This window comes from Echinops telfairi, unplaced genomic scaffold (genome assembly GCF_000313985.2).
Source record: "Echinops telfairi isolate 266 unplaced genomic scaffold, ASM31398v2 ScPeMD7_7412;HRSCAF=8450, whole genome shotgun sequence".
NCBI classification, from domain to species: Eukaryota; Metazoa; Chordata; class Mammalia; order Afrosoricida; family Tenrecidae; genus Echinops; species Echinops telfairi.
This window is the reverse complement of record NW_022111312.1, coordinates 7731132-7755897: the sequence shown is the minus strand read 5'-3', so window position 1 is coordinate 7755897 and position 24766 is coordinate 7731132. Positions and strand designations below refer to the sequence as shown.

The 24766-nt window shown below is 43.4% G+C and overlaps 1 protein-coding gene across 1 annotated transcript in view; it reads left to right on the top strand.

Moving 5' to 3' along the window:
* Window positions 1-24766, top strand: part of KSR2 (kinase suppressor of ras 2) — a 402980-nt gene that overhangs the window by 12542 nt on the left and 365672 nt on the right. The window lies entirely within an intron of this gene.

Here is a 24766-nt window from a genome sequence, read left to right as displayed (position 1 = left end):
CAAATAACAAAAGAGGTTTTTTTAGATTCTTTGTTGGCTAGGTGTCTTGCAGACACGTTCACCCATTCCAGTGGCTTTGAGTGTGTTCTCTGAACAGGGCCTTTTGAAGAGTAAATTGTAAAAGATGTCATGAAGCCCGATTTCTCTCCTTTTTCTTTTAAGTATTATGGTGGTATGTCTGAAACCCCTGGCCAAATTTTAAAGGTTTCACATAAAATTTTTATAGTTTAAAAAGTTGCACATTACGCTATGATCCATTCTGTGTGGGTTTCTGTGTTTTCTGTCAGGCTGAGACTGAGAGTTCCTCTCTTGGTGGGTTTTTGTTTTTTACATATGAGGTCCAGCCGTTCCAAAACCATTCTTTAAACGAGCATCTCTTCTTCACTAAATTGCCTTTCTACCTTTGTGAAAAATCAGTTGGCCACATTTGTGTCTATCTATTCCTGGACTCTTTGTTCTACTAAGTGTTGCCTACCCTTTCACCAATACCATATTGTCTTGATTATTGGGACTTCATCGTATTTCTTAACATTGGAGAATGTGGGTCCTTCAACTTTATTCTTTTTCCCCCCCAACTTCATTCTTTTTCAATATTGCCTTGGCTGTTTATTTCTGTATAAGTTTCAGAATAATTTAAAGAACTTTTCATTGTGAATTGGGGGAAGATTTACAAAGCAGATCAGTTTTCCATCCAACAACTCATACATATGTTGTTTCGTGTCATTGATTGCAAGCCCCACAAATGTATGCTATTTATTCCAAGTCCTATATTTCTCACTTCCATCCCTCCTCCTTTCCTAGCCTTTCTGAGCTCTGCCCTTGGGTAAATGCTGTTCTTCTAATCACAAATGGTTTGCATACCTCCCTTAGGTTATTGTGCCTCTTCTAGACTTATCTATTATTTGCTTGAAAATTGAACCTTGGGATGAGTTCGTTTCCAGACACGAAGGGTGTAAAAGGGCTATCGAGTTTTGGCTGTTCTCCCAGTGTCCACCATCGTGTTTTGCTCACCTCCCTCTACTGCTTATTTCCTCACCCGTTAACAAAAATGAACATGTATCTACCCTTTAGTCGCTGGGTAAAGTGGACGGACGGCGAACAGAGGAAGGCCCTCGGTCACATGGATCAACGCAGTGGCTGCCACAGTGGGTTCAGGTGTAGGGACAACTGTGAGGATAGCAGAGTCTCCTTCTCCTGGGCATTGGGTCACTAAGGGTCAGACCTGACTGTGTCTGACAACAACAGCCCTCTGATTACTCATTTTCCCTCCCTTCCCCTTTCACCTGGGATAACCATCAAATCATGTTTCTTTCAGTGTGAAAGCCGTCTGTGGACTTTGTAGAATAGGAGCCTTATGTAATATTTCTCCTTTTCCGCTTGACTAATTTAACTGAGCGTCATGTCCTCCAGGTTCACCGGGGTTGTGAGGTGTTTTGCAGATTAGCCATTGTTCTTTACTGTTGCATAGTATTCCCGTGTATGTAGGCACTGTCGTTTATTTATCCATTTATTTATTCATTGATGAGCATTTAGGCTGTTTTCATCTTTTTGTTATTGTGAATAAAGCTGCAGTGGACAAGGGCGTGTATATATCTTTTTGTGTTACAGTTCTTGTTTCTCTATGATATATACAAAATAGAGGGATTGCTGGGGCATAGGGTATTTCTACTTCCAACTTTTAAAAGAAGTGCCCTGTTTGTTTTTCACCATGATAGTATCATTATTCTGCCCTATCAGCAGTGTATGAGGGTTTGTGTTAGACCAGGTTCTCTAGAAAAAACAAACAAGGACACTTTTGATTATATATATATATATATATATATGGATATATATATAGACAGATAGATACAACATGAAGAAATAAACAGCTAATTAGTCCACAGAGCAGTACAGAGGGCTTAGTTCAACTCACTTCCGTGAGACAGTTAATACACTGGCAGCCCTTCAACACACAAGAGCTGCTGGGTGCAAGTCCAGGAAGCAGACAGCTGAGTCTTCTGTAGAGCAATAGTCCAGCCACAGGCAGCAAACAGCAGGGCAGGTCACCAACAGCCAGATGACAGGGTCCGACAGTCCCTTGCTGAAGCGATGTATACACCAGCAGTGTGGCGAAGCGGGTCTTGAAGGATCCTCAAACTATAGCAACATGAGCCACAGGTTGGGTGTCCCACAGGTAGTGTAGCTCACAAGTTGAAGCATAGAACTAGCCAAGGCAGCTGCACACTGGTCCTATCGATCATTAGCGAGGAAGAGACAAAAAGGTGATGCTCACAGAGCTACTTATCTCTTTGCCCTTCAATTAAACTGTGACCTTATTAATCCCACATGTGTGTATTGGCCAGCTTGGCACCATAAACCTACCAACCACAGGATTTGGATCTCTCCTTACCCTCACCAGCATTTGTTGTTTTTATTTTTGCACTTTGGTCTTAATACTGGGGTGTGATCAGTGGTATTGGGATTCAAATAACAGGTTGCTGTCTTAATGACCATTTTCAGTATGTCAAAAGATGTACCAAAAGGTAGTTTATTTTTCCAGACAGTTAATACTTAAATAGGAACCAAAGAAGAAATCTATAAAATGAGATTATGTTGTAAGAGCTTTTACATATTAATGAAAAGTATTTAATAATACTGGACAAAAACACAATAAATGTTATTTAAGATACTTCCAGATTGCTTCTTGATTGGCATCCTCACTTGCGATATTCTCCACTTTGACCTGAGCATCCTCTGCTGTGTGATTTATCCTTCGCCATCTTCTCACTGTAGGAGTAGGGTCCCTTCCTTTAGAGGTAGGCCAATTAGAATATAGGCACTATGTCTGGTAGATTATAACCAGGTGGCTTCTCTTCTCCGAACATATTATGTTCATCTTTGAAAAACCCCTTTCCACATCTGCTGCCCTTAGAGCGATTGCTCAGACAGTCGTTTTAGCTCTGTGAACACTTTCAGGAAGTGCATAACTCACTCCGTATCTCGTGTGAATTTGAGGGGTACAGCAAATGGCCTCCTGGAGCCTTCTGGTTATTTGGCCGTTTCCCTCTTTATGTTCTAGGTTTGTTTACTGAACTAACAAACACAGAGAGTGAGGATGTAGTCTTTCATCAAAACATAACAAGTTCTATAAAACGATTAAGTAAGTGTTGCAAGCACAGTTCTTTTTTTTTATGCCTATGGATGGCATGACTATTCCTATGGGCCCTTAGCATGCTCAGTTGTACCGATGAAAGTTGAAGAGTAAGGATGGAATCGTCTGGCTGTCGTGCAGAATGCCTTCGAGAGTGGATTGTTGCAGATGCAGTTAGTTTGAAACTCAGCACCCTCTCACTTTATCTCCCTTATGAACCATTTAAATTGTTCTGGTTTTCAATAGGTTCTTTTTGACTGAGGTTTTTATCTATTTTACTTTGTTATTGTCTTTTTTTGTTTGTTTGTTTGTTTTCAAAAATGTTTTCCTGTGTATGAAATCCAGGGTAGGTAAATCTTTAGAGACAGGAACTGGATTAATGGTTCCTTGGGGGTATGGCAGGGGAGGTTGGGGGAAATGAGCTAATAATGATGGGGACATGAATGAAGAAACTGTTTTAAAGCTGAATGTATTCATGATTGTCCAAGTCTTCTTGCTTCTTGGTGGGATTGAACCATTGAATTGTATAATATGTGTATTATATGCCAGTAAACCTTTGGGGGGACCGGGGGGGGGGGTGTCAGAAAACAAAATAAAAAAGAGGAAGGAATGTAAATTTGTGATTTCTGCGTTGTGTGGCCACCTTACAGAGAACCCTGATTACAAGTGGCATTTGAACAACTCGTTTGCCAAACTCAACAAGAAACTTAAGGATTGGTTCTACCGAACCAGTGCAAACTTGGCTGAGTCCCACCACTGGGGGAGATGGTATTTTTTTAAAAATTGTTTTATTAGGGCCTCATACAACTCTTATCACAATCCATACATACATCAATTGTGTAAAGCACATTTGTACATTCATTGCCCTCATCACTCTCAAAACATTTCCTCTCCACTTAAGCCCCTGGCATCAGGTCCTCATTTTCCCCCTGCCTCCCCACTCTCCCCTCCCTCATGAGCCCTTGATAATTTATATTTTGTCATATCTTGCCCTGTCCGATGTCTCCCTTCACCGACTTTTCTGTTGTCCGTCCCCCAGGGAGGAGGTCACATGTAGATCCTTGTAATCGGTTCCCCCTTTCCAACCCACTCTCCCTCTACCCTCCCAGTATCGCCACTCACACCACTGGTCCAGAAGGGATCATCCGCCCTGGATTACCTGTGTCTCCAGTTCCTGAGAGATGGTATTTTTTGTCGTTTCGATCGACACGCATCTCTCGAATGGCCCGTGATCTCAAGTCCTCCTTCATGTGTCTGTTGGACTTCTGAGTGCCCTCTCTGGCAAAGTGTCTGCTCCTGCACGCCCTCTGCTTGTTTTCAAGTTGAATTATTTGTCTTTTTATCATTGAGGTGTTGAAGTTTTCTGTAAATTTTAGCCATCAGTATGATATGTCCTTACTAAAAAATTTCCCCTAACTGTGGGTTCTATTTTCACCTCTTTGGTGAAGTCTTTTGATGCATGTTAGTATCTATTTTTTCAGGAAGCCCCAATCATCTAGTTTGTTTTTGTTGTCTGTTTTTCATGATGCTTGATACTGTGTTTATGCGATGTGTTCAGGCCCCTCCCTAAGCTTGTCCCTGTCTTTCATGGATAATCTTTATTATCCTAGGTTATACATTTAGAACTTTGAATTCATTTTAAACATATGGGCCACGTTTCATTCTTCTACAAATGCATATCCAATTTTGCTGGTACCATTTGCTAAAGAGACTCTCTAGTTCCCCTTTAATGTGTTTTGGTCCTTTGTCAAAGATGAGCTGCGGATATATTTATTTCTGGGTTCTCAATTCTGTTCATTTGCCTGTGTACCTGTGGTTATACCAGGCTGCTTTGATTCCAATGGCTTGTAGGTTGTGAGATTGGGAGGTTGGGGTGGGGTGGGGAGCGGCTTTTACTTTGTTGTTCTTTAGTAGAGCTTGGGTTATCCTGGGTCTCTTTCCTTTGTGTCGAAGGTTGATGATGTGTTTTTCCCTTTCTCTAAAGAATGATGTTGGCCTTTGGATTGGTTCTACATTATATTTGTAGGTCGCTTTGGGTAGCATTGGTAGTTTTACAAATCAGGCCCTACTGTCTATGAACATGGTATCTTCTAGCAGTTTTACCAAGTGTCTTTTAGTTTCTTTTTATTTTATTTATTTTCTTCTTTTCTTTTAGTTTCTTATAGTACTGTTTTTTTGGTATCATCGATTAGATTTATTCCTAAGTAATATCTTTTGGGTGGCTATTGTAGATGATACTGTTTTCAAATTTTAGATTAATTTTGCCTATATGGACAGAAAAATTAGCTGGGATTTTGATTGGATGTGTATTAAATCTAGAGATCAGTTTGGTGAGAGGCTTGGCTTATTACCTATGTCTAGTCTTCCCAGCATGAAGCAGACGCTGTCTTCTCCGCATTTAAGTCTCCTTTGGCGAGTCAGCATTTGTAGTTTTCAGCATACAGATCTTACATCTATTTTGTGAGATTTCTACTCAGGTATATGATTCTTTGGCTCTCTTTTAAATGCTACTAATTTAGATGCGTTTTAATGTTGATGATTAGTAGTTAATATAGAGAAATATGATTTAATTTTACCATGAATTTGTATCCTGGTGACCTTGAGGAAAATACTGACAAGTTTTAGGAACTTTTAACGTAGACGGATTTTCCACATAGACAATCATGTTGTCTTTGAACAGGGCCAATTTTATTTCTTCCTTTCTAGTTAAAAAAAAAGAAAAAGGAATTCCCTCATTGAACCGGGTAGGATGCCCATTACAGTGTTGACTAAGAATAGAGGCGTAGATATCTTTGCTTTGTTCCTTAACAGGGAGGGAAAGGAGTGCTCTCCCCCCACCCCCTTTTTTTCCTTAAATAAAAATGATCTTAGCTTTGCGTTTTTAGGGAGAGATGCTCTTTATTCGTTTAAGGAGACTCCTTTCTAGACCTTGTTTGTAGAACGTTTTTCTAATAAATGGATATTGATTTTTGTCAAATGTTTTGTCTTTTCTACATAACTTGGTTTGGTCTTAGGATTGTTTTTAGGTCAGTTAATATCATGGATTATACAGTTTGATTTTAAAATTGTGATTTGGCCTTGAATTCCTGGGATAAGCCCTACTGGTTGTGGTATATATTATTATTATTATTATTATCTTAATATGTTGCTGTATTGAACTTGTTAGTATTTTGTTGAGTATTTTTGTTCCTTTGTGCATGAGATTTATTAGGTTTTAGTTTTCTTTTTATGGACTTTCTTTGTTTTGATTTCAGTATCGGGGCAATACTGGCTTCATAAATGACTTAGCATACCCCCTATTTTACTCTAGAGATATATTCTAGATTATATAGAGTTAGTGTTATTTCTTCTTCAAGTGTTGGTAGGATTTACCAGCAAAACTCTCTGGACCCAGAGAATTTTTTTTCAAAAAGTTTTAAAGTACAAATTCAATTTCTTAATCGTTTCAGCACTTGTCATCATGTGTTTTTTCATGAGTGAACTTTTTGAGTCTGTGATAAATTTTATGTCAAGGAATTTATGTGCTTATAGGAATCTTTTGTTAGCCTTGGAGTGCGTAGCGATATCTATCCCCTTGCATTTCTGGCATTAGCAATTGGTGTTTGTATATTTTCTCTCTCTCTCTCTCTCTCTCTCTCTCTTTTATTAGTCTGGCTAGAGGTTTATTTATCAATTTTCAAAGAATTCCAATTTTGGGTCCATTGATTGTTATAGTTTTTTTTTCTGCCCCAATTCCAATCTTTTGTGTCCCCTTGTGCTCATTCCTTTCTTCCGTTTGCACGGAGTTTCTTGTGCTCATTTCTCTCCTGCTTCTCAAGGTGACTCCCCGGACTGTCGGTCTGCGACCTCTTTCCTCTCCAGACAGATTTGTTGTCAGGCATTTACTTCCAGTGACCACATTACCTGCATCCCACACACGTTTCTATAATGCATTCTCTTTTTTTCCAGTCTATAATCCTGTATCATTTATTTTGAGATTTTTCTCTTTGCCGCATAATTTATTCACACATGCTTCATTTCCATTTTGATACTTTCTACGGTCTTCTGCTTATTGATTTTCAGTAAAATTCAGTTGTGATAGAAATGTACTTTGTATGTATGATGCCAGTTATTTAAACGTTGGTTAAGGTTTGTTTTGTGACCTAGAATATGGTGCCTCTCGATGAATGTTCCGTGTGTGCTCAGAAAGACTATCTGTATTCTGTTTTTCACGAGGGGGGTGTTCTGTGAGTCAATTAGCTCCAGGTACCCTGGCTGGTGTTTTCTCTCGCTGGTCTGTCACTCACTACGGGGAGAGTGTTGACATCTGTTATAACCGTGGATTTGTCCATTTCTGCTTTCAGTTACATTTGCTTTTGCTTCATTCATTTGCGCTATTTTGTTAGGTGGGTGCACATTCAGGACTGTTATGTCTTCTTGGCGAATTAAACTTTCTGTGTATTCCTGGTAATTTTCCTTTCTATGACATCAACACCGGCACTTTTTCTTTTGGGTTTCTTCTTTAATTAGATAAAATTCACCACATTAATGACTTTTGAAGTGTACATGGCAGTGCAGTGTAGTGTGTTTACGTGCTCAGTTCACAACGCTGTGCAACCATTGTCACTGCTTGATTTGATATTATTTCCATCACTGCAAACAAACCCCTCTCTGCTAGCAGTCAGTTCTAGTTCCCTCTACTGCAGTGGTTCTCCACCTGTGGGTCACGACCCCTTTGGGGGTCGAACGACCCTTTCACAGGGTCACCTAAGACCATCGGAAAACACATTTCCCATGGTCTTAGGAACCGAGACACCACTCCTCTATCCGTCTCCAGGCGGGTCCGCCCACCTGCAGATACGCCCACCTACGAGTACCCGGCGTGAAGACTGTTACCCATGCTACACCATACTTCAAGACAAAATGCTATTGATTTGTCATGAGAAATAAATATTTCACAACATAGAATTACATATTGTTTTTGTGATGAATCACTATGCTTTCATGATGCTCAATTTGTAACAATGAAAATACATCCTGCCTATCAGATATTTACACGATGATTCATCACAGTAGCAAAATGACAGTGATGAAGAAGCAATGAAAGTAATTTTATGGTTGGGGTCACCACCCCATGAGGAGCTGTATGAAAGGGTCGCGGCATGAGGAAGGTGGAGAACCCCTGCTCTATCACCTGGCAACTACTAATCTGCTTTCTGTCTGTATGCTTTTATGTACTCTGGGCCTTTCATAGAAATGAGATCATACGATATGTGGTCTTTTGTGTCTGTCCTCTTTTATTGGGCATGATCATGTTTCTTTTTGTGGCTGCTCTTAAATGTATTTGTTTACCTTTTTGTTTCGATTTTGGTGAAGGTTTACAGAGCACATTGGTTTTCCGTTCAGCCATACATACACGTTTTGGTTTGCAACATTGATTGTGAGCCCCACGGCGTAACAACAACACTGTTCCCACTTCCTCCTGGTGTTTGCCATTTCCACTCATTCTTCTTTCTTGCCTTCTGAATTTTATTCCCGGGCAAATGCAGCCCATCTGATCTTGCATGGTTGATTCTTCTAAAGTGTGTACACCTCCTTACAGTTATTGTACCTTATAGACTTGTCTATGGTTTGGCTGAGAGTTAAGCCACAGTGTGAGATCCGTTCCAGGCTTGAAGGATCTCTAAGAGTTATAATCTTGGGGTGGGGGGGTCCGCGAGTCTCTGCCAGACCAATGTGCCTGCTCTTTTTGTTTGTTTGTTTTGTAGTTTTATTACATATTTCTCTCCTCCATGCCCCCCTGCCCCCCGACTTCTATTGAGACCTCATATTATGATCCTTTTCAGAGTGGTTAGCAGGTAGGCAGACGCACCTATTTCTTTAGGACTCCAGGTCCTGGAGGCTGGGGTTCTCATGATCCATTACTTCGTTGCACTCATTGTTCCCATGTCCCTTTGATGTTCTGTGTTCTCCTTTGCTCTGGATGGGGAGAGACTGTCTTAAGATGGTCACTCACATGCTTTGAAGATCCCAGGTGTTACTCACAAAAGTAGGACATAGAACATTTCTTTGGCCCATGTTTTGCCAGCTAGCCGCAGTGTCCCCCAAGACTGTGGACTGTGAGATTATTTATGTTTGTTGTTCAACTGTTGAAGTTTTTCATCAGTGTTAGAGATGGGTCCCTTGTCTGATATGTCATGGTCAGAGCCTCATCCCTCCCCCTCAATTTGTGCCTTCTCTTTTTGCTTTTTTTTTTTTTTTGGTGAATTTATGCACAAATGCCTAATTTTTAGGAGTTCCCAGTCATTTACTTTGTCTTCTGCTGGTTGTGTGTTTTCAATTATGTTTAATAGTATATTTATGCTATAATTTACATCCCCTAAGATTGCCCCTATTTTTTCACTGATGATCTTTATAGTTATAGGTTTTACATTTAGATTTTGCTCCAAAGTGTGTTCATTTTTTTGTATATGGTGTGAATTATGGGTCCTGTATTGTGAGCACCCTTTGTTAAAGAGCTTTTCTTTCCCTCATTTAATGTATTTTAGCCCTTTGTCAAAGATCAAAGTCCACATGTGGATGGATTTACTTCTGGGTTCTCAATTCTTTTTCATGGTCTGTCTGTGTACCAGTACCAGGCTGTTTGGACGACCATGGCTCTGTAATAGATTTTGAGATTCAGAAGGGTGAGGACTCCTTTGCTCTTTAGCAGTGCATTGTTTATTTAGGATCTCTTTCCTTTCCATATAAAGTTAGTGATTAGTTTTTCCATGTCTTTAAAGGATTAGCTACATTATATTTGTAGATTGCTTTGGGTAATATTGACATTTTCACCATGTTAAGTCTTCTTAGCCATGAACACAATATAAACTTCAATTTATGTAGGCTTCTTGGGGTTTCTTGCAATATTGTTTTGTAGTTTTTTGTGTATCTCCTCTATCTCTGGCTAGATATATTCTTAAGTAGTTCATCTTTTGAGTGACTGTTATAAATGGTGTAGTAGTTACATAATCTGGTGTCAACTTGAGACTGTTAAGGGGTAGAGTTTAGCCTGTCAATCAGGTTGCAGCTTGATGACCTCATTTGGAGATGCTACTGAGATAAATAGCTCTGGAGGCCAGACACACACTGTCTGCTTGGTCTTCCTGCTGACAAAACACATGGAGCTATGCTGATGGAACCAGAGCCCAGGAGCTGGAGGAGCCACATGGAGACCCACACCAGTGCTGAGATGCTTCCACTGCCACTGCATCCACAGACGTCCCACCCACTGGCCTGTGATCTTCTTGCATTCGGCATCATTGCTTGGGCTGCGTGAGTTTGAAGAGGAAATTATAGACTGGTATCAGACATATGTGCTAATATCAGACTTATGGACTTGATCTGGACTGGGCTTGGATGTTTTCTTAATATACAATTAGTCTTTATATAAAGCTCTTTCTCACACACATATGAGTCTCCCTGGATTTGTTTCTCTAGTCCACCCAGACTAACACTAATGGTATTTGTATGATGCTGGGTTGTCTAGAGCAACAGAATCAGTGATACTCACATATGTCCAAGGAAGAACTTCATATCAAGGAGTAATTTCCTATCAAGAAGGCATTTCAGCCCAGTCTAACTCCAGTCCATAGATCTGATGCCAGCCGGTATCCTCTTAGGCTCACATCACTACAGGCAGATGATGCCACCAATTGAAGCCGGAAGCAAAGAGATGATAGGCCAGAGGTTGTGAAGTCATGTGGATCCAAGGTCAGTGGAAACAGGGCAGGACGCCACCAGCACTGAGGGCCAATCGGCCCACCTGGCCCCCTGGAGGCAGACACAGAGTCCCGGCAAGCTGGAAAGTGAAGGAGCAGAGAGAGAGAGAGAGAGAGAGAGAGAGGAAGGGTCTCTAGTCTCTTGCTTATGAAAAGGTCTCCCTTCCCAGGGGGCATTATTAGGCTGTGACCTGAGGGATAGGTTGGACCCCACCTGGATACAAGTGCAAGTTGATGTCAAATCTCACCGCCGCAGTATTGTTTTCCTGATTTCAGAGTTTTCTTGGTGGGTGTGAATGAACCTTACTGACTTTTGTTTGATGATCTTGGACCCCCACTTTACAGAGTTTTTCAGTTAGTTCCGTAGTTTTCTTGCCAGAGTCTTTGGGTTATTTTAGGTATAGCTTCAGATTAAAGCAGGGGTCCTCAAACTTTTTTAACAGGGGGCCAGTTTACTGTCCCTCAGACTGTTGGAGGGCCGAACTATAGTTTAAAAAAAAAACTATGAACAAATTCCTATGCACACTGGATGAGTCAGCTGCTAGCTGGGCAAGCAGCAGTGGCAAAAACACCTGGCGGGCCGGATAAATGTCCTTGGCGGGCTGCATGTGGCCTGCGGGCCATAGTTTGAAGACCCCTGGTTTAATAAAGTCTTCTAGGCTGAGGTAGTTAGTTTATTGTGCCAACCTGGCCGATAAACACATGAGGGGTTCATTGAAGGGCGGAAGGATAAATGGCTTGGTGAGCCTCGCCTTTCGAGTTCTCGGGTCTCTTGCTTTGTGATGGTCCAAACAGGGTGCAGCTGCCTTAGCCAGTTCCCTGCTGCAGCTGGCAAGGCTCACTTCCTGCAAGATATCCCCAAGGAGAAGCTACATGGACCTACCCCGATGCAGCCCTGGGTGCTGGAGCAGTCGTGTGGAGACCCCTGCTAGCGCTGAGATGCTTACACGTTCATTGACTCGGCTTTCCTCCTGCAGTTGGCGTCATTGCATGTGTTTTGTGAGATGGAGGAGGACTTTGTGGATTGGTGTTGGACATATGGGTTAATGTTGGACTTGTGGGCTTGGGCAGCCCTGGGTTGGGATGTTTTCTTGATGTGCACTTAAACCCCCCCCCCTTTTTTTTTCTAATCATTTTATTAGGGGCTCATACAACTCTTATCACAATCCATACATACATCAATTGTGTAAAGTGCATTTGTACATTCATTGCCCTCATCATTCTCAAAACATTTCCTCTCACTTAAGCCCCCAGTATTAGGTCCTCATTTTTCCCCTCCCTCCCTGCTCCCCCTCCCTCATGCGCCCTTGATAATTTATAAATTATTATTTTGTCATATCTTGCCCTGTCCGACGTCTCCCTGCACCCACTTTCTGTTGTCTGTCCCCCAGGGAAGAGGTCACATATAGTTCCTTGTAATCGGTTCCCTCTTTCCAACTCTCTTTCCCTCTACCCTCCCAGTATCGCCACTCACACCACTGGTCCTGTAGGGATCATCCGTCCTGGATTCCCTGTGTTTCCAGTTCCTATCTGTACCAGTGTACCTCCTCTGGCCTAGCCAGACTTGCAAGGTAGAATTCGTATCATGATAGTGGGAGCGGGGAGGAAACATTTAGGAACTAGAGGAAAGTTGTATAAAACCCTCTCTTATACATACGAGTTTCTGTGGATTTGTTTCTCTAAAGTACCCAGACTAACACCTGGCCTATTTGGGAAGGAGCCCTGGTGATGTCGTCATGGTTATGAGTTGGGCCCCTAACAAAGTCTGAAACCACCAGCAGCTCTGAGGGCGAAGGAGGAGCTTTCTACTCTCGTGAAGAGTTACGGTCTTAGAAATCCACAGGTGCAGGTCTACCCTGCCCCACAGGTTGCTCTCAGTCTGCATCCAGGCCTATGTGGATGTCTTTAATTTCCCTTCCTTAACTGCATGCTCTGGCTAAAACTTGCAATTCAGTATTGAATAAGAGCGGTGATAGAAGACATGCTTACCTGGTTCCCGTTCACCAGGAGACTGCTTTCAGTCTCTATTCACCACGAGTTTCGTACGCTGTTATTTTGTTGTTAGGTGCCGTGGAGTCAGTTCTCACCTACGGTGATCCCAGGTACAGCAGAATGAAGAACTGTCCGGTCCTGGGCCATCCCCACAGTGGTTGTTTTACTTGAGCCCCTTGCTGCAGCCGCTCTGTCAATCCATCTTCTCTAGGGTCTTCCTCCTCATTGCTGCCCTTCTCTGTGACCAAGCATGATATTCTTTTCCCGGGACTGGTCTCTCTTGATAATGTGTCCAAAGTAAGTCTCACCATCCTTGCCTCTAAGGTTGTATTTTTTCCAAGACAGATGTGTTTGTTTTTTGGGCAGACCAGGGGACTGTCAATATTTTTCTCTGGCACCATCATTCATCTGCATTAATTCTTCTTCCATCCTTCTTATTCAATGTCCAACTTTCACATGCACCCGAGGCAACTGAAAATACCATGGCTTGGGTCAGGCGCACCTTAGTCCTTGTGTTAGTCTGGGTAGACTAGAGAAACAAATCCATGGACACACATATGCGTATAATAAAGAGATTTATAGACAAGAGGAATTGAACATTGAGAAAACATCCCAGTCCAGTCCAGTCCAAGGCCATAAGTCTGATATTAGCCGTTATGTCCAATGCCAATCTATAAAGTCCTCTTCAGACTCAGGAAACACATGCAATGATGCCAAATGCAGGACGATCACGAGCCAGTGGGTAGAAAGTCTTCGGGTCCAGTGGAGTTGTAAGCATCTCAGCGCTGGCAGGGGTTTCTCTGTGGCTTCTCTGGCTTCCGAGTTCTGGTTGTGTCCATGTGGCTTGTCTTGTGGAATGTCTCTCAGGGAGTAGCAGAGAGTCCCCAAAGTCCAAGGAGGAAATTACCAGATTCCCAGAATTCTCAGGAGAAGGCCATGCCCACATAGATGTCTCATTGGTAGGCTAGACTCTACCCCTACATTCTTAATCCTCAAATTGACACCAGATTAGGTGACTACCACGGTCCTCAAAGTGACTTAGTTGCTTTTCAGCCCTTACGCAGGGCAGTACTTCCTTTGACCTCTTGACTGCTGCTCCATGAGTATTACTGGTGAATCCAAGCAAGTTTGAAGTCCTTGAAGGCTTCGATCTTTTCTTCATCTATGATGATGTTACCTGCCCGTCTACTTGTGAGGATTTTGGTTTTCTTGACATTGAGTTAGAACCCGTGCTGAAGGCTGCACTCCTTAATCTTCATCGGCTAGTGCTTCACGTCCTCTTCACTTTCACCCAGCAAGGTTGTGTCGTCTGTATGTTGAAAAACCACAAGATTTTTTTTGTATTGTTTTGTTTTCAGTTTTGTATATATGCCTTGAATTGTATTGAGGAATTTTCCTTATGTTCCCTGCTGAGCATTTTTTCCATCAGGAATGGATGTTAGGTTTTGTCAAATACCTTTTCTGCATTGATTGATATAATCATGTGACTCTTTTTCCTTGTTTTTTTAATATGGTGCATCATGTTGATTTTCTAGTATCTGTATATCTGGTGTGAATCCTACTGGGGAATTCAAATATATATAATTGATATCTTGTTGGATGCTACTGGCTAGACTTTTGTGGATAATTTTGTGTCTGTGGTAGTTACATACTTTTTTATTTTTAAGGGTTTTTTTTAGTTACATAATTTTGTGTCAAGTTGAAGATATGAAAGTGTAGGGTTGGCATCTGTAGACAGTTGGACATCCTTTCACAAAGGGTCACAAGGAAGAGACGAGCCAGTTAGGGTGCAGTATAGCACCGATGAAACATACAACCTTCCTGTAGTTCTTTAATGCTTCCTCCCCCCATGACCCCAATTTTACCTTACAAATCCGGCTAGACCACAGCGTGTACACTGTAGAGATAAGAGCTCGAAACACAGGGAATCCAGGACAGATAAACCCCTCAAGACTAATAATGAGAGTAGCAATACCAGGAGGGTAAGGGGAAGGTGGGAGGAGAAAAAGGGAACTGATCACAATGGTCTACATATAACCCCCTCCCAGGGGGACAGACAATAGAAAAGTGGGTCAAGGGGGACAACAGTCGGTGTAAGACATGAAAAAATAATTTCATAAATTATCAAGGGTTCATGAGGGAAGGAGGTTGGGGAGGGGGGAAATGAGCTGATAGCAAGGACTCAAATAGAAAGAAAATGTTTTGAAAATGATGATGGCAACATAAGTACAAATGTGCTTGACACACTGGATGGATGTATGGGTTGTGATAAGAGCTGTACGAGCCCCCAATAAAGTGATTTAAAAAAAAAGTGTAGGGTTTGGGTCTAGCCTGTCAATCAGGTCATAGCCTAATCTTGTCAATCAGGTCACAGACTGATGGTGCCTCCTTGTGGGCGTGGCCTTCTCATAAGGAGGGTCCTGGGAACCTCCCTCCTCTCTCTCTGCCTTCACCCTCCTGCTGGTGAGCCATGCAGAGACCTACCAGAGTCCTGGAGATGCATTCACCAGTGGATCCACGGGACTTTGCACCCACCGGCCTGCGATCTTCCTGCATTCTGCATCATTGCATGTGGCTGCATGAGTCTGAAGGGGGATTTATGGACTAGTGTCAGATTTATGGACTTGAGTTGGACTGGCCTGGGATATTTTCCTGATGTAGAAAGCTTCTTGATATCAAGCTCTCTCTTACACACACGAGTGTCTCTGGATTTGTTTCTCTAGTCAACCTGGCCTAACACAGTGCCTGTGTTTATGAGGGATATTGGTTCATGATCCTCTTACCAAGAGCTCACGTTGATGCTATGTTGATGCACTTTATTCTGTTGGCTCGTTATTTTTTATCTCCTCTTTCTTCGTTCCTTTCTTCTGGTCGCTGTAGACATATTGTGTGGCTCTTTTCCTAATGATCGGAGATGTTGACTTTGGTTCTTCCATTTTTGTTGATGTGTGCATTCTCGGCCACTCGTTGCTCTCTGAGCACTACTTTGGTGGCATCCTTCAGATTTGGGCGTGTGGCGCTTTCATTCTCCTTGATTCAAGGGATTTTTAAAAACGGTTCATTTGAAAACTTTCTTCACTCACCCTTTAGTTTAAAGCAGAGGGTCATTCCGTTTTCATGCACGTGACGGTCCTATTGATCATTATAATTTTATGGCGTCCTAATTTGAGAAAAGGCTTTGTATTATTTCATTCCATCGAGGCTTGCTTGGCGGCTGAGCCTACAGTCTGTTCTGGGGAATGTTTCACGTGCGCTGGAAAAGAGTGTGTGTGGTGCTTGTGTTCAGCGGAGCGTTGTGTGCACGTCTATGGTGTCAAGCAAGATTCTTGTGTCATTGAGTCAGTCTGTGCCTTGGCTGTGTTTCTTTCTAGTTATTCTTTCCTTCATCAAAAGTGGATTCGTAAAGTCTCCAACTATTTATTTTAGTAGTTGTCGATTTTTCTCTTCCATTCTGTTAACGTTAGAGGTGTGTATTTGGAAGCTCTTTCACTAAGTGCAAAGGAATTTATTTTGCCTATCTCTTCTTGTTCCAGTAACCCTTTCATTGTTATGTAATACCTTCCATGGTTCCATGTGCTGCTTTTTGCATTTGCATTCAGTCTCTTTTATCAGAAATAAAGATTGCCTCTCTCACTCTTTTTGGATTGCTATTCATCCCTTGAGTTTTAGTCTGCTTTTGTCTCTGCATCTACGATGTGTCTCCTGTAGACAGAGTATTGATGGCTCATGTTTTCTTATTCATGCTGCTGCGCTCTGTGCCTTGAATGGTGCATTCAAGCCATTTCCATTCAGTGCAATTAACCACAGGTCTGAATTTACTGCCACCACTTTGTTGTGGTTTTGTGTGTGTGTGTGTGTGTGTGTGTGTGTGTGTTACTGCTGGCGATCCCACCTTCCTGATCACCAGCCACTGGTATAGGTGCTGGTGTGGCCCAGGTGAGCAGAGCTGATGATCTGGTTGCTGCCCTGATTGAACACTGCTTGCAGCAGTTCAAAACATTCAGGCTGCGTCAGGCAAGCTGACAATTCACTGTTCTCTGTCTTTTATGATGCACCACGCTATCCTTTCTTCTGAAGCTTAGGGTTTCAGATGACCACTCACTCCTGCTTCCTTTGGGCTCTCCTGTCTTTATTGCAGAATGTCTGTGCAGCTCAGCGGTTCTCAACCTGTGGGTCATGCAATCCCTTTGGGGGGGATTGAACGACCCTTTCACATGGGTTGCCTAATTTATAACAGTAGCAAAATGACAGTGATGAGGTATCAATAAAAATAATTTTATGGTTCGGGGCCACCACAACATGAGGAACTGTGCGAAAGGGCCGTGGCATTAAGAAGGTTGGGAACCACTGCTGTAGCCAGTCTGCCAAGTCCACCATCTTGCCAGAACCTCAAAATTTGCCCAGCCACAGTTTATTGATTTCACCCAACATACAGTCTTTTAGGTTCATACATGTTATGGTGGTGTGTCGCAGATTCACTTTTAATTCTTTCAAGTTGCGTAATCTTACACTGTGTGCATGTACCCTAGTTCATGTATGCTTTCATTAGTGGTAGTCCCACCTTTTTGCTCTTGTGAGTGCTGTGATGAACTTGGGTGTGCATAGATCTACTTGTATCACCGCTCTTATTTTCTACTGTAGAGGGATTGATGGGTCATATGGTATTTTTATTTCCAATTTGTAAAAGGGAGCGCCACATGGCATAATGTTTTCAAGATTTACCTCTGCTAGAGCACGTCAGAAAACCTCTTTTCTCTGGAGAATATTTCATCGTATGTGCATCTACCACATTTCTACCCAGCCATCAATTGATGACAGCACTTGGGTTGTTTCCACCTGTGGCTGTTGACAATAGTGCTGCTAGGAGCATCCATTGGGCTAGGGTATGAAGAGTCTTTGAGAAGAAATTACGTTTCCTCTGTTAAGAATAAAGGCATGTCTGAAGTTCAGTCTGGAACTCGTTAGAAGCGCTCGGTCCAGAAGTTCCTTCCGTACCTTTTGTGGTTGTGTGTGGTGGTTGTCTGTGACAATTCTCTGGATTTCTTGCAAGCCCTTAGTTGGCTCTTCAGGTGATAGATGCTAGCTTATGAATTGTTCACACCGACTTTGGAATATTCATTTTCCCCTTTATTAGAGCAAGGCATATTCATTACAAGGAAAAATAGAATATTCATTTAGGCAAAAAGAAAAAAAAAACATGTATCATCTCCCATCCACATATGAACGTTGTTAATATCTTGGTACGGAGCCTTGCAAGCTTTTTCTCACACGCACACTTAGTTCAATGTGATTTTCAAGAATAACTGTATTGCATATTCTGTGGGCTCCTCTTTTTTCACTTAAAAGTTGGCTTCAGTCAACTTTCTTTTCCTGCCAAAAATATTTTTCTGAAGTACTTTTAATGGCATGTAACATTTCAGCATAATTGGGTTGACCGATCCCCTTTTTGTGAATTAGATTGTTTTCCACCACCATAAACACAGCGTTAATGACTGCTTTTGAAAGGAAAATCTTGGTAGAGCATCCTTATTTGTTTCTTTAGGAAATATACCTACATGCTTGTCAGGCTTTCTCACCTATGGTCGAATGGTTCTTTGGGAGGCATGCACCCGGTTATAATCCTCTCACAGTTGACCGGGATAGAGGTCCACCCAGTTGTCCTGAGGTCATCTTTCAACCTTAGACCCAAAGGTCTCCAGAAGTCCTCTTGAAAAGGAGCAACTGATTAGCTTCATGGTAACAAAAGTCTTCCTTGAGCATTCTGCTCTTTTAGGGACGCCCTACATGAGATCTCCATGAAAAACAGCAAGGTGACTTGGTGTGTTAGTCCGGGTAGACTGGAGAAACAAATTCATGGGACACGCATGTATGTGCAAGAGAGAATTTTATATCAAGAGGTAATTATGCATCAATAAACACCCCAATCCAGTCCAGATAAAGTCCATAAGTTCAATATTAGCCCTTATGTCCGGTATGAGCCCATGAGTTCATCTTCAGACTCACACAGCACATGCAGGGATGCTGAATGCAGGAAGGTCAGTCACAGGCCGGTGGATGAAAACTCTTATGGATTCAATGGCAGTGGAAGCATCACAGGGCTGACACCACAAGTCTCCACCGCATGGCCCACTCAGGTCTCTGCATAGCGCCACGTGGCTTGTCCACAGGAAGACACGGCAGAGAGAGAGTGCGTGGTCTGCTGCCAGGTAGAAAGGGAAGGTTCCCAGAATCTTCATGAGAAGGCCACACCCACAAAGGCTGTGACCTGATTGACAGGCTAGACTCCACCCCTTCATTCTTTTATCAAGTTGACAGGAAACCGTATAACCACCACAGTTGGGAACCTTAGGGAGTGGAGAATTTATGTTAATGAAGGAAGAACAACTAAGAAAGAGGGCCAGGATGGTTGTCCAACTCAAAGAGGTCACTAGGGTTACCAAATGGTACACGTAGAAAGAGTTGAATCCATGTATGATTTAGGTGCCGTGGGCTTGTTGGCCATAAGTTTGGCTTTGGTTTTTCTTTGTCTAATTTGAACAACGAAGTCAATAGAATTCAGAAGGAAAAGAGAAATGGCAAATGAATGCGATGTCTTTCACATAACGATAGGGAACAATTTCCAAAATACAGACTTTTAGCTCAAAAAGCATGCTGTGTATCTTTTGCTGTTGTTTCTCTATCTCTGTCCCTCCCTCGTTCTCTCCCTCTCAGCTGTCATGCATATGCATAGACTGTCTCTGAAGCAATACTAAGCAGCCCTGAGCAAGCGTTGCCTCTGCGTTGCTAGAGGACCAGGGGAAGAGAGACATACTTTTCATTGTATGTCTTTTGGTAACTCTTCTACTAACTTGCCCACTAAAATTCCACCGCCTCCTGAGTAATTTATACACTGTATATGAATTAGTTGTTCAAACACAAATTAAACAATTTGATACGGGAAAAGAAAAAGAGACGAGCGTGGTGGCCATGCTCTTTATGAATGTCCGTGGTGAGGTAGTGATTTCAGAAGTCTTTGACAATGAACACATCAAGTCACTACACCACACTGTGGACCAGCCTCTCACGAGCTAAGAGACTTGAGGTAGACTTGGTTTTGAACATGCAGACTCGAGTTGAAAGAAAGAGAATTTGAATCATGGTAATGGTAAGGAAGTTCAATTGAAAAGGACATCCCCCCACCCCCTGCCCTGAAATGACATCAGAAAGAGATATGAGTGTTACAATGCAGGGCTCTGGTTCTCAATGGTCACACAGTTGATTGTGTTCAGAGGTTAGCCGAGAAACACAGGAGGAAGCGGGCTAGGGCAGTGGTGGAGGGAGGGGACTGTAGTGGGCTGAGGAGCACATGATGTCCACAGATGTCGCCCATGGCTGGACTCGGGGTCTAATACTGTCACATCTTTTCTTCTTTCTTTTTCTTGTGTGAGAGGGTTGTGCATTTTCTTTTTCTTTAAAAAAAATCATTTTATTGGAGGCTCATACAACTCTTATCACAATCCATACATACATCAATTGTGTCAAGCACATTTCTACATTTGTTGCCCTCATCGTTCTCAAAATATTTGCTCTCCACTTACGCCCTTGGTATCTGCTCCTCATTTGCCCCCTCACCCCCAGCCGCCTTTCCTCACCACTGTCCCCTTCCTCATAGAACTCAAAACCCATTATTTTTTTAGTGTGGACATTCCAAGTTTTTAAGTATTCCAACCAACAAAATTTTGTCAAAGTCAAATAAAACCCAATTATATAGGTTGGATTTAGCCCACATCCTAGCCCGTAAGCTGCCCTTTGGTGACTTCTACCGTATTCCTTACTAAAAAAATAACAAATATGTACTGGTTTCAATCATGAGGAAGCCTCGTGGTCAGTCGTTGGGCTGCAGTAGGGTCAGAGTTTGAAACCACCAGCCGCTTGACAGAAGCAAGGTGAGGCTTTCCGCTCTTATCAGGAGTTGCAGCGTCAGAAGCCCACAGGGCAGTCCTACCCCGCTCTTCCCTCTAGAGGCACTGTGAGTCGAAAACAACCTGGCGGCCATTACTCTGGTTTTGGTTTTGACCTTGTATTCATGAACTTGAGTGGGTTTGGTGAAAGTGCTAGAAGGTTTACTGTCCCATACACTATATTCGTGACCGTTTGGTTGGACCCCTTCACCCAGTGCCTGGGAAAAACAGTCACCTTTCGTCCTCTTTCCAAGACAAGCTAGAATCAGGTTGACTGAACGCCAAACTCCTGTGCTCAAATTTCAAGACAATTTGAATCAAGTCATCTGTTTCCATCTGTTGTACGTACCAGAGACAGGGAATGGATTCATATTCAGTAAGTGAATGGAGCGCTGCAGCTGTGCCATCAGGAGGGACCAGTCCCTGGAGAAGGACATCATGCTGGGTAAAGTCGGCAAAAAAGAGGTACGATGCCCCATGAGAAGATGGCAACAGGGGGCTCAAACATAAGCAAGGATTGTGGATGGCTCCTGAGCAGGCACGATTTTATTCTCCTGTACATGAGGTCTCTGTGATCAGAACTGACTTGAGGGTATCACAACAACAACAACAACAACAACAACATAGTTAGGAGGTACCTACAAAGTTAAGGGCACGTTGAACTTGAGTCACAATGACCTCAACATTCAACATGGTGTTATTCTAGAACCTATGAGGCCCTATTCAGTAGATGCTTCAAGCAATGGTGTTACTTACCGAGGTTGCTTTTAGACTAGAGCAGCAATTTTCAAGGAGTGGTCGATGAGGGACATCGGTTATTGATATTTCCAGGGAGCTGTGCCCTGGTCATTGTTTGTGGCATGGATTGATAATTATATTCCGGGTAGTTAAGAAAAAGCAGGCATGGCTTCATTCTTGTATGATTAAGAGAGAGCCTCATTCTTCTCCCTGATGATTCAACTGTGTTTGTGGTCAAGCAATGTCCTGTGAGGGGAAAGGGGTATCGATGATCAGTTCCTCTGTGAAACTTGTGAACACCAGTGACTTTACCATTGGGGTGTCAGATGTCCCCCTCGATCCTAGAAAAGGAAGGTTCCTTTGTTTCGCCTGGAGCAACAATTTCTTCATCAACAAAACCCAAAGAGACCTGTCAAAGCAGTCACAGAGGAAGGCCTGTGCCTTGCCCTAGCTCGGCGGGCATCACCTCGCATGTTTGAGAAAACCCTTTTGACAAGAAATCAAGTCTCACGACTTTCATTCTTTGAAGCCCAATGGTAGCTTTCACGGTGGATGCCTGACCGACTCCCAGTGGCTTCTCGTCTATTGGACATGCCACGCTGCACCAACCTGTGTCACCAGGCACGATGATTCTGGCAACAGTCTGGGCCCTGGGTCTGCAAGGAGACTCACATGCCGGGTGGTCGGCTAAGTCTCCCTCCATTGACATGGCCTCTGAAAGGGGATCTGGTGCACCTGCTTCAGTCCACTGAAAAAACAAAAGCCCAGTTGTCCTCCAGCCAGTTAATTGTGCCTGCCTCAACATGTGCGTCAGGATAGAACTGGGCTCCCTCGAATTCTCCACGCCGATGCTTTGGAAGTAGACCGCCAAGGTTTCTTCTGGGTAGACTCAAACCTCCAACTGTGGGCTTAGCAGTCAAGTGCTTGAACTGCTGCCCCACCCATAGAGTCTGGTCATTCTGGTTGTCGTTAGGGGCCCTGGAGTCGGTGCTGCCTCTCAGTGACCCACCGTATAACAGAACGGAATGCTGATGACATGTCCACAGGACACGAGCGCCCTGGTGAGCCCAGTGGTCAAGCCCTTGGCTGCTCACTGAAAAGTGGGCTACTCAGATCTGCTACCTGTTCTGTGGAGAAAATGTGTGGCAGAGGGAGCATACAGTCTGGAAAGATCACGGCTTCGGGAATCTTAGAGGAGGCACTTTTCCCCCTAGGGTTGCTATGAGTCAGAATCAACTGGACAGCCACATGTGATTGCATGCCGTTGAACTACGTGCTAAAGACTTCTGGGGGAACCCTGGTGGGGGGGCGTAGTGATTCCACGTTGCTCTGCTAACCATAGGATCGGCAGTTTGAAACCACAGGTGGCTCCATGGGAGAAAGATGGGGCTTTCTATTACCATGAAGAGTTACAGTCTCAGAAATCCATAGGGGCAGTTCTACCCTGTCTAATAGGGCTGCTGTGAGTTGGCATCTACTGAATGGCAGTGGGTGAAAGACATCTGACTTTCAAGTTGCTAAAACAAAAGTCTTGTTCTTATAGGGCTTTTAAACGCCAAACCATGCCATTGACTCAATTCCAATGTATAGCAACTCTATAGGACAGAGCAAAGCTGCCCTGGTAGCGTCTCATCTTTCTCTCAAGGAGTGGCTGGTGATTTTGAACTGCTGACCCTGCAGTTGACAGAGCAAAGCATATTCACCAGGGCACCCCTTACGGGGCCTACTATGTACAAAAATACTAGTCGGGTGTATTCGGGTACATGCTAGATACTGGGAAACACCACACACACACACACACACACACACACACACACACACACACACGGGTCTCAGGGTGTGATGGTAAAGCGAAAGCCGGAAAAGTGAGTGGAATTGGAGAGAGACTAGAAAAGATGCTCCCTTGACAGAGGAGCGAGCGGGGGCATTTGGGAGGGACTCATGGAAGTCTAACGCGGCTCTGCTGGGTACTGTGCCCATTTGGAGGCAAGGGCACGGGGTAGCACGTTTTACTTTCTCGACACTGTATTCTTTTGTTTCTCCTTCCTCCTCTTTATCATAGGAAGCAACGAGGCTGTCTCATTTGCCAAATTGAATAAAAGTCTCTGATGTACGGTCTCCACTTCTCAAATACGATTTCAAAGCATAACACGAATGTATTGGTCTCCGAAGGTAGAGGCTGGTTCTTTAGCACCATAACAAACCCAAGCCACCCCTTAATCATAGCAGTAGCTAAGCAGGCCCTTCAAGAGAGGCAGGGTGGAGGGAGGGAGCATACAGCTGGGAGAAAAAGAAGTGGCGAAATGGAAATACATTTTAAATCTCATGCTCTGTGGTTCATTATTAACCGAAGTGCAGAAAACATCTCGACAGAGTTATGAAAAATTCATAAGGAGCATGCTACAGGTTGGAGGAGCTGGTCATTGTTGGATCAGATTAACGATAATGGGAGCGGTCCTAAATGAATTCAGATGAAGAGGAGGACTTCCCTCCCCTCCCCTCTGCTCCTGGCTTATAATCACATTTCCTCACAGCCAATTGCTCTGCGTTGTCTGCCGGGGTGAAAGGTGGCCTCTTGTCATCTCAGGTCGACCGAGGAAGGGTGCCATGGGGCTGAGCCCAGATGCCACCTTGGAGCTGGGGTCCTGCAGAGGGAGAGGCGCCAGGACTTTCCTGGGCTCTGTCTCAGGCTTGCCCTGTTTCCCTGAGGCTGTCTCTCTGGTTTTCAGACCTGAAATCCTCTGTGAGGTCTGCTTCCTCCCAACTCCTGGTTTCCCACATCAGCAAGTAAATGAGCAAGCAGCCCTGCCCGCAGGCAGCTCACATTCTTGGAGTGAGGTTGGATGGAATGGGGTTGGGGGAGGACAGGGAATAAATAAGTAAACATAAACACTGAGGAAGCTATGGAGTATGGTAACCAACCGTTTCCCATCGAGTTCCGTCTGACTCATGGCGACCCCGTGTGTGTGTGTGTGTTAGCATGTGTGTGAGCATTGAACTGCTCCACGGGGTTGGATTTTTGTTTTTTTGGTTTTGTGTTTTAATTGTGAATTGGGTGAAGGTTTAACAGCACGTCACTGTATCCTTCAACACTGCATACACGTTGCAGTCCCTACAAAGTAGTCTCACTCATTCCACTCCCTCCCTGTTTCCCAGTTCCCATTCCTTCCTCTTGCCTAGCTCTTCCCACCCTCTGAACTTGGTCCTTGGCCAAATGCTGCCCTTTC